Source organism: Haliotis cracherodii, unplaced genomic scaffold, assembly GCF_022045235.1.
Source record: "Haliotis cracherodii isolate W230 unplaced genomic scaffold, xgHalCrac1.p SCAF_13, whole genome shotgun sequence".
Lineage (NCBI taxonomy): Eukaryota > Metazoa > Mollusca > Gastropoda > Lepetellida > Haliotidae > Haliotis > Haliotis cracherodii.
Window position 1 is genome coordinate 5,298,349 of NW_027266268.1, and position 8,635 is coordinate 5,306,983.

Below are 8,635 nucleotides of genomic sequence, written 5' to 3' on the forward strand. Positions count from 1 at the left end.
ACGAAAGGACGTATCAGATGGCAGTGTCAATATCTGCCAGGTTAGAAGGGAAGATGAAAGGACGAATCAGATGTCAGTGCCAATATCTGCTAGGTTAGAAGGGTAGGTGAAAGGACGTATCTGCTGGACAGTAGAAAGAACGTTGTAAAGTTTTAAAATGTATAGGATTATAGGATTATTTTGAGGAGACACTTTTAAGGCATGACAATGAATCTGAAAAGATGATGAAATATTTATCTTGGTTTTGTTGTTTAATACAGGCCTAAGCTGTTCGTAATTGGTCATGTTCCTGTTGATATACCAAAGGATTAGTTCAGGATTTTGTTTAGCTGGCTGAGGGTAAGGTCTACTTCTGGCTTCACTATCTGGCAGGGAAGAGAAAAACAGAACTTAAACTGTGAACCAAAGTATCTTTAGAAAGTCCACAGGGTTTATCTCAGCGCAATTAAACAATCTAAATGTCATAATTTAAAACACTCAGTATAGTAAGGAAATTACTAATGCACAGCAGTCATTGTGGTCTCACGTTCCCCATGTGTTTCACCGACCATCCGATATTCTTGGAGGGGGAGTTGCCCAAACATTCCTCAGCTTCCCCTATCAAAGAACCAACTTGGATGCATTGAACCGCTGATTAAAGACGTAATTCAGAGCATTTGGTTTGATTATTTTGTTAAAGAGTGAATGCAACCATGAGCAGGAAAATCAGTTTATTATTAGTGAGTGAGTGAGTATGGTTTTACGCTGCTCTTAGCAAAATTCCACCATTACACCGCGGGGGACACCAAAAATGGGCTTCACACATTGTACTCATGTCGGGAATCGAACCCGGGTCTTCGCCGTGAAGAGCGAACGCTTTAACCACTACCTTACTTTCCTATGCATTTAATAATGCACTTTCCAACAGCCCCAAACTGTACGATAATGCACGTGCAAGTAATGTACAATACAATAATGCACGTGCAAGTAATGGACAATACAATAATGCGTGTTCAAGCTATAACAATATTTACAATAATTCACTTTCAGACAACTGACCGGTACATAATAATGCACTTTCAAAAAAAACCAAACCGTAAATAATGCACGTGCAAGTAATGGACAATACAATAATGCATGTGCAAATAATGGACAATACAATAATACATGTGCAAGTAATGGACAATACAATAATGCATGTGTAGGTAATGTACAATACAAAAATGCACGTGCAAGTAATGGACAATACAATAATGCTTGTTCAAGCTGTAACTATATTTACAATAATTCACTTTCAGACAACTGACCGGTACATAATAATGCACTTTCAAAAAAAACCAAACCGTAAATAATGCACGTGCAAGTAATGAACAATACAATAATGCATGTGCAAGTAATGAACAATACAATAATGCATGTGTATGTAATGTACAATACAATAATGCACGTGCAAGTAATGGACAATACAATAATGCCTGTTTAAGCCGTAACCATATTTACAATAATTCACGTCCAGACAACTGACCGGTACATAATAATGCACTTTCAAAAAAACCCAAACCGTAAATAATGCACGTGCAAGTAATGAACAATACAATAATGCACTGCAGATAATGGACAATACAATAATGCACGTGCAAGTAATGGACAATACAATAATGCACGTGCAAGTAATTGACAATACAATAATACGTGTTCAAGTTGTAACCATATTTACAATAATTCACGTTCAGACAGCTGCCCGGTACATAATAATGCACTTTCCAACAGCCCTTAACTGTACAATAATGCACGTGCAAGTAATGGACAATACAATAATGCGTGTTCAAGAAGTGACCATATTTACAAATTCACGTTGAAGAAATCACTCATATACAATAATTGACGTGCAGATAATGAATTAGTATACAATCAAGCATGATGAAGCAGTGATATATATCTATAAATTTAAAAACGTGCTCACAAAAACCGACAAGGATACACAAATACGAGCTAAAGTAGTGGTCAAATAAACAATAATGCACGTTTTAGGTAATACTCAGTTCGACAAAAATACATTTTTGAAGCAGTAAACATATTCACAACAATGCACACTCGAAAAATATAAAAAAAACAAGTGTCATCAGGAGATGGTGCAATTCGGGAGTTTGGCTACCTTTACACTTTCGTTTCACTGCCATTGAATACCTTCAGTTCCGTGAAGAAAAATAATGTTGTTAAGTATTTCACTGCCCTCATTTTCAGTACAGTTCAACTTAAATAGATAAATAAATAAATAAATAAATAAATAAATAAATACATAAATACATAAATAAATAAATACATAAAAAAAATAAAAATATAATATAATATAATATAATATAATATAATATAATATAATATCATATAATATAATATAATATAATATAATATAATATAATATAATATAATATAATATAAAATAAAATAAAATAAAATAAAATAAAATAAAATAAAATAAAATAAATAAATAAAACTCCCAAATCATCAAAAGGCACCAGTTCATCGCTAGACTGATCTGTACAGCAAGTTTTATCTAGACATATTCAACAGTTTTGGAGTTCTGCTCCGAAAATAGCACTACCCTAATTTTCAGTAAGTCCAACTGGTCGTCATGAAAAGAAAAAAAAAATCGTAAATCATCAAAAGGCACCAGTTCATAGCTAGACTGATCTGTACAGCAAGTTTCATCTAGAAATATTTAACAGTTTTGTAGTTCTGCTCCGAAAATAGCACTACCCAAATTTTCAGTTGGTCCAACTGGTCGTCATGGAATAATAATGTCTACGTACACATGGAAAACATTTCAACACTACAGTACGCTTGCTGCAAAATCGTATCAAAGTAACGTTAAATAAATATAAATACGAACGCAACAATTCGTCTTAAATGGCAAATCTTATTTTTTTGTCTATACTCGTCACCATAATTTCAGACATTGTCATGGCGTTTTTGCATTTTCATAATGCAACGTATTGTTGTGATATATTAAGCTCTCGTTCTGTTTAATTTCTTATTTGCATTTGAAATTCGATGAGTACAATACAAACATCATCGCTTGCACTGCATTTTACCGATTCTCATTGTATATTCCGTTTTATAACTACAATAGAAAGATACGCTTCTGATTAAGACTTTTCATTTGACATTTTATAACAGTTGTAGGTTGGCATAACATGTGCGAATTTTGGGCTGTTCTGTTTACAGTGCATATCCCCTTGTAACAACAGTCAATGTCAATGATAATGTCTGAAATTATGGCGACGAGTTGATGTCGATGGTTTATTGACGTAAAGGGGCCACAGGAACATTATGGTTGGCTCGTTTGTTGTTTAACGCCGCACTCAGCAATATTCCTGCTATATGACGGCGGTCTGTAAATAATCGAGTCTGGATCAGACAATCCAGTGATTAATACCATGAGTATCGATCCACGCAATTGGGATCGATGACATGGATCAACCAAGTCAGCGAGCCTGACCACCCGATCCCTTTAGTCGCCTTTTACGACAAGCATAGTCGCCCTTAACGGCAAGCATGGGTTGCTGAAGACCTATTCTACCACGGAATGTTCACGGGTCAGGACCATTATGCAAATACAGGACAGTATTACGTACATTTGGACAGAGCGCAGAATATCAGCTGGTATTGCGTGCACCACACATACACATACACATAAAATCTAACAATGTAAGAACAGTATTGACACTTCTTTCAAATAACCGCGACGCTTCTTTTGGTGGGGACGTGGTATGGACAAATAAATAGTGAATGAGTGAGTTGGGTTTAACGCCGATTTTAACAGTATTCCAGTTATATAGGCGTGTCAGCTTAATGTGGGAGGAAAGCTCGAAGTGATGCAGGTCTCAGACGTTTACCACTTCGGTGAAACCCACGAGCACGGGTATGGTGCTGACAAACCTAGAAACATAATCGGGGCCAACCGGGATTCGAACCCACAATCATAGGTTTCTGGCGTGCCCAAATGACGCAGGTCTGCACAGCGAATCGTTGCACCTTAGACGACTGGGCCACCAGTGCCCCCGACAAATAAATAACTTGCATGCCATTTAAGACGATTTGTTGCTCTTGTTTTTCTGTGCCAACTGATCAATTGCTTTTTTACGCACAAATAAAAATAATCCAACATAGTGGTTGTGCTTTTTTATTGGTTTATAGTTCATGTCCTATGATGTTGATGCATACCGATTTTTGATTACGATGCGGACCTAATTGCATGGCATACCGTCTCCTGGACTGACATTCCGATTGTTCATACGTGTGGCGAATCGCATCATAAATTGACGTATCGTGATGCATCGTTGATTGACAATACCGTAGGTATGGTGTGCCAGGTTGTGGAGTAGCCCATAGCGATGCAACGTCCGTATGATGTACCACAATGTAGACTGACGCATGGCGATGCAACGAATGCAGCGTAACACATTACGGATAGACGCAAAGAGATGCAACGTCCGTGTGATGTATCACATTGCGGACTGATGCATCGCGATGCAACGAATGTAGCGTAACACATGACGGATAGACGCAAAGAGATGCAACGTCCGTATGATGTACCACATTGTTGACTGACGCATGGCGATGCAACGAATGTAGCGTACCACATGACGGATAGACGCAAAGAGATGCAACGTCCGTATGATGTACCACATTGTGGACTGACGCATGGCGATGCAACGAATGTAGCGTAACACATGACGGATAGACGCAAAGAGATGCAACGTCCGTATGATGTACCACATTGTGGACTGACGCATGGCGATGCAACGAATGTAGCGTAACACATGACGGATAGACGCAAAGAGATGCAACGTTCGTATGATGTACCACATTGTGGACTGACGCATGGCGGTGCAACGAATGCAGCGTACCACATTACGGATAGACGTATAACGTACCACATTGTGTATTGACTTACAGCGATGCATGGATCACTCATAAAGCTTGTAGGCAAGACTGTACAAGTTCACAAAGCCCTGGAACCAGCCAGCACCCCATATATAGGAGGACCAGGCACCCATAGGTGTTGATGTCACCATTCCGGTCAGTGTAGAGTCCTCCAGAAGGACTACGAAAGTGTCTGAGGGAGTTGAGTGTTGATTGATTCACGCCGTACTCGGAGTCCCCTGGGAGGTCTTTAGAACAATATTCTTTAAACCAACGGTACGTTTCGTCACCGTCTTCATCAGAAGAGAAGTCTGAATGATCAGATGAATCGTGAGTTATCCAGCTTTGTTCTGAGCATTCCACGACATCGTTAGAGTCGGTGGAGGAATCGTGTGAGGATTGTGTCGGTACGCTGACTGATGAGGAGGTATCCCACTGGGAATCCTTATCACTTTCAGATTCAGATTCAGATTCGGCATCTGCAAAGTACATGTAACGATTATACGTGCTCATCAGTTGTGATGCAATGGAACGTGGACCGCATCCTTTTCGAAAATCAGGAATCTCGCCCTCCAAGGTGAAAACACAAGATTTCAAATCTACAAACCCTTCATCTATGTCATTTGTGTCACAGCCATCTTGACGTGAAACAACCTCCGTGTCTGTCTTTGACAACTCTTCAAGTGTATCACCAAAGTTGTGTCTTCTAGCAGCTATACTGTTCCAGAACTTGTCAAACGACTGTTTCTGTTTCAAGCTTTGGTACAGATCCCCTGAAAGGGTCTCCTTCTTCACCCCGCATTGAAGGTCAGGATTGAACATCCTTTCCGTTGTGGACTCGAAGTCGCCACATATTGCCTTCAAATGTATACCACCAAGTTTCTGGACGAAAACCTGTGTGTAGCTGGAAGTTGTCAAAAACGCAGGCCCTACCTCAGTTCCCCAACAAGCTTTCTTCTCCCATACAAAGTCATAAACAACGTTTTTGACCCTCTTCTTTGTGTAGGCAGGCGCTAGGTTGACGGTGGTGAAAAAATGCCCGGCGTGGTCAAGCTGGAAACAGGACAGACAAGCAACGATTTCACACGTGTGGCAATAATACTCCACATCAGGACCATGCAAGTCCAGACAGTCTGTAGCTGATGGCTGTTCCCACTTCTCCTGGTAGTTATTCATCACATACTTCAGTGCAGACATTACCCTGTGTGCCCTTGTGTCAGGAGCCAGGGTATGTGTTGTGTTGCATTCTCCACACATGAGTACGTAGCAGGTGAGACAAATGCGCATCGCTGACGACGTAACGCCTTTTGCTTCACAGTACGTGCATTCTCCTAGCAATTTATTGACATTGTATATGTCCAGCAGTCTATTCACATAGACCCACGCCTTGATCTCCGGAACTCCGTCTTTGGTCATGTCCATCTCAACTCCACACTGACCACATCTGAATGTCCTCTGCCCTTTGTGGTCAGTGGTCACCTGCTTGACCAAACACTCGTGGCAGTACGAGTGGAGGCATGTGAATGTTGTGGGGTTCCATAGGGTCTCGTGGCAACCGTGACACGAGAAGGTGTCGATTCCCTTAAGACCATCCTCCGCGATGTACATGTCCTTCGTTATGTTGACCGAAGCGTCTATGGTCCAGTTGTCATCTAGAATTTGAAAATACCGTCACACAAGTAAATGTAAGGGATGGAGTGAGTGAGTGACAAGCATGGGTTGCAGAATTATAGTGAGTGAGTGATTGAGTGAGTGAGTATGGCTTTACACTGCTTTTAGCAATATTCCAGCAACATCACGGCGGGGGACACCAGAAATGAGCTTCACACATTGTACCCATGTCGGGAATCGAACCTGGATCTTCAGCGTGACGAGCGAACGCTCTAACCACTAGGCTACCCGACCGCCCCTGCAGAATTATAACACGGATCTTCATAGGTCAATAGGTATTGACTCACACGGTCAACATTGTGCTGGAGAATTCAATTCTGTTTCTTAACATCACAGTACATGCGGTGAACGTGAAATGTTATAAGATATGGTCAATTAAAACAAACTTTACCGTTGCCATATCGACTGCATCTCAATGGTATGATGGTGGCCTGGTCATCTGTAAAGAGAAATATGTTTGTTTGTTGTTTAACATCGCACTCAGCAATATTCTAACTATATGACGGCGGTCTCTAAGTAATCGAGTCTGGACCAGACAATCCAGTGATTGACAATATGAGCATCGATCAACGCAATTGGAATTGATGACATGTATCAACCAAGTCAGCGAGCCTGATCACCCGATCCCGTTAGTCGCCTTTTACGGCAAGCATGGGTTATGAAGCCCTATTCTACCCCGGATATTCACGGGCCTTAAAGAGAAATAAGGTAAAACAGAAAAAAGAAAGTTATTTCGTGCTGCGCTCTTTCCATCAACGACGTTTTACTATGCAAACTAGTGCTTGATAGCACGAACGCAATCTGAGTGCGATGACAGACAATCACCTGTATTACTTACGGGCTTCCTTGATCCCTACTTTAGGGGCGGTCGGGTAGCCTAGTGGTTAAAGCGTTCGCTCGTCACGCCAAAGACCCGGATCGATTCCCGACATGGGTACATTGTGTGAAGTCCATTTCTGGTGTCCCCCGCCGTGATATTGCTGGAATATCGCTAAAGCGGCGTAAAACCATACTCACTCCCTTGATCCCTACTTAAGTGCACAAACTTTCTTCCTTGTATACGCTATGATGTGATGTGAAGATAGTGATGTTTAACACGGCATATTTAAGTTATATGGCGGTAGTCTGTATATAATTGACTCACCGAACCTGACCACCAGCCTATACTTCTAAATGTCTGCTTTGGATCACCACTTTAAATGGTAATACATCACATTTTGTACATCTGTTGAAATAGCCAAATTCATATTTGCATAAAGACATGTTTAATGAACAAAAGTCAGTTGTGCCAACAAACAAGATGTGACAAATAATCAGTCAGATTACACGTCAAGAGAATCTGAACAAAACTGATACGTAAAGAAATCACGGAAACAAATTCATTGTCTAAAAACACCTGTGTAATCAACGTCATGTGATCACAGCCTGGCACCGTCGTCCCATGCGCCCAATAAGTGTTTGGTTGCCAAGGGAACATTGTTTCACAGTATACCGCCTCCGAGCCGAACAGTCCTTGTCATAGCTCCTTAATGCTAAAATGACCAAATATATTTTTTTCAATAACAAAACTTACATGAAGCACGGTAAAGTTTTTTTTCGCTCGTTTATCAAATTGTCGGTACGCCAAGAACACATTTTGTCAATTTCCTAAGCCGTCTATATTTAAATTAACAATTTAAACTGAAACTTGTAGATATTGTCAACGCGCATGTTGACGGGGAATTAGCTCTTGGGAGAATAAAGGACAAAATCGACATCACTGTCCCGGAACGCTTTATGCACAACATGTAAACAATAAACAACAATTGCACAATGAGCGGAATACCTGCTCTGACAACACAAACACAGCGATGAGCGGACCTTCCAGCTCAGGCGTACAAGAGGTGAGCGGAGCTCCAGCTAACCTCAGGGCGTTTCCTACGAGCGGCACATCCTGCTCAAGGTCGTCCCTATGCCAGCACTCGGAATACCAAGCCTGACTAACACCCTAGTTACTGTGTAATGGTAGCACATATATAGTAATGAACAACAATGGACAGAGAAAGAGACAACGACGTTG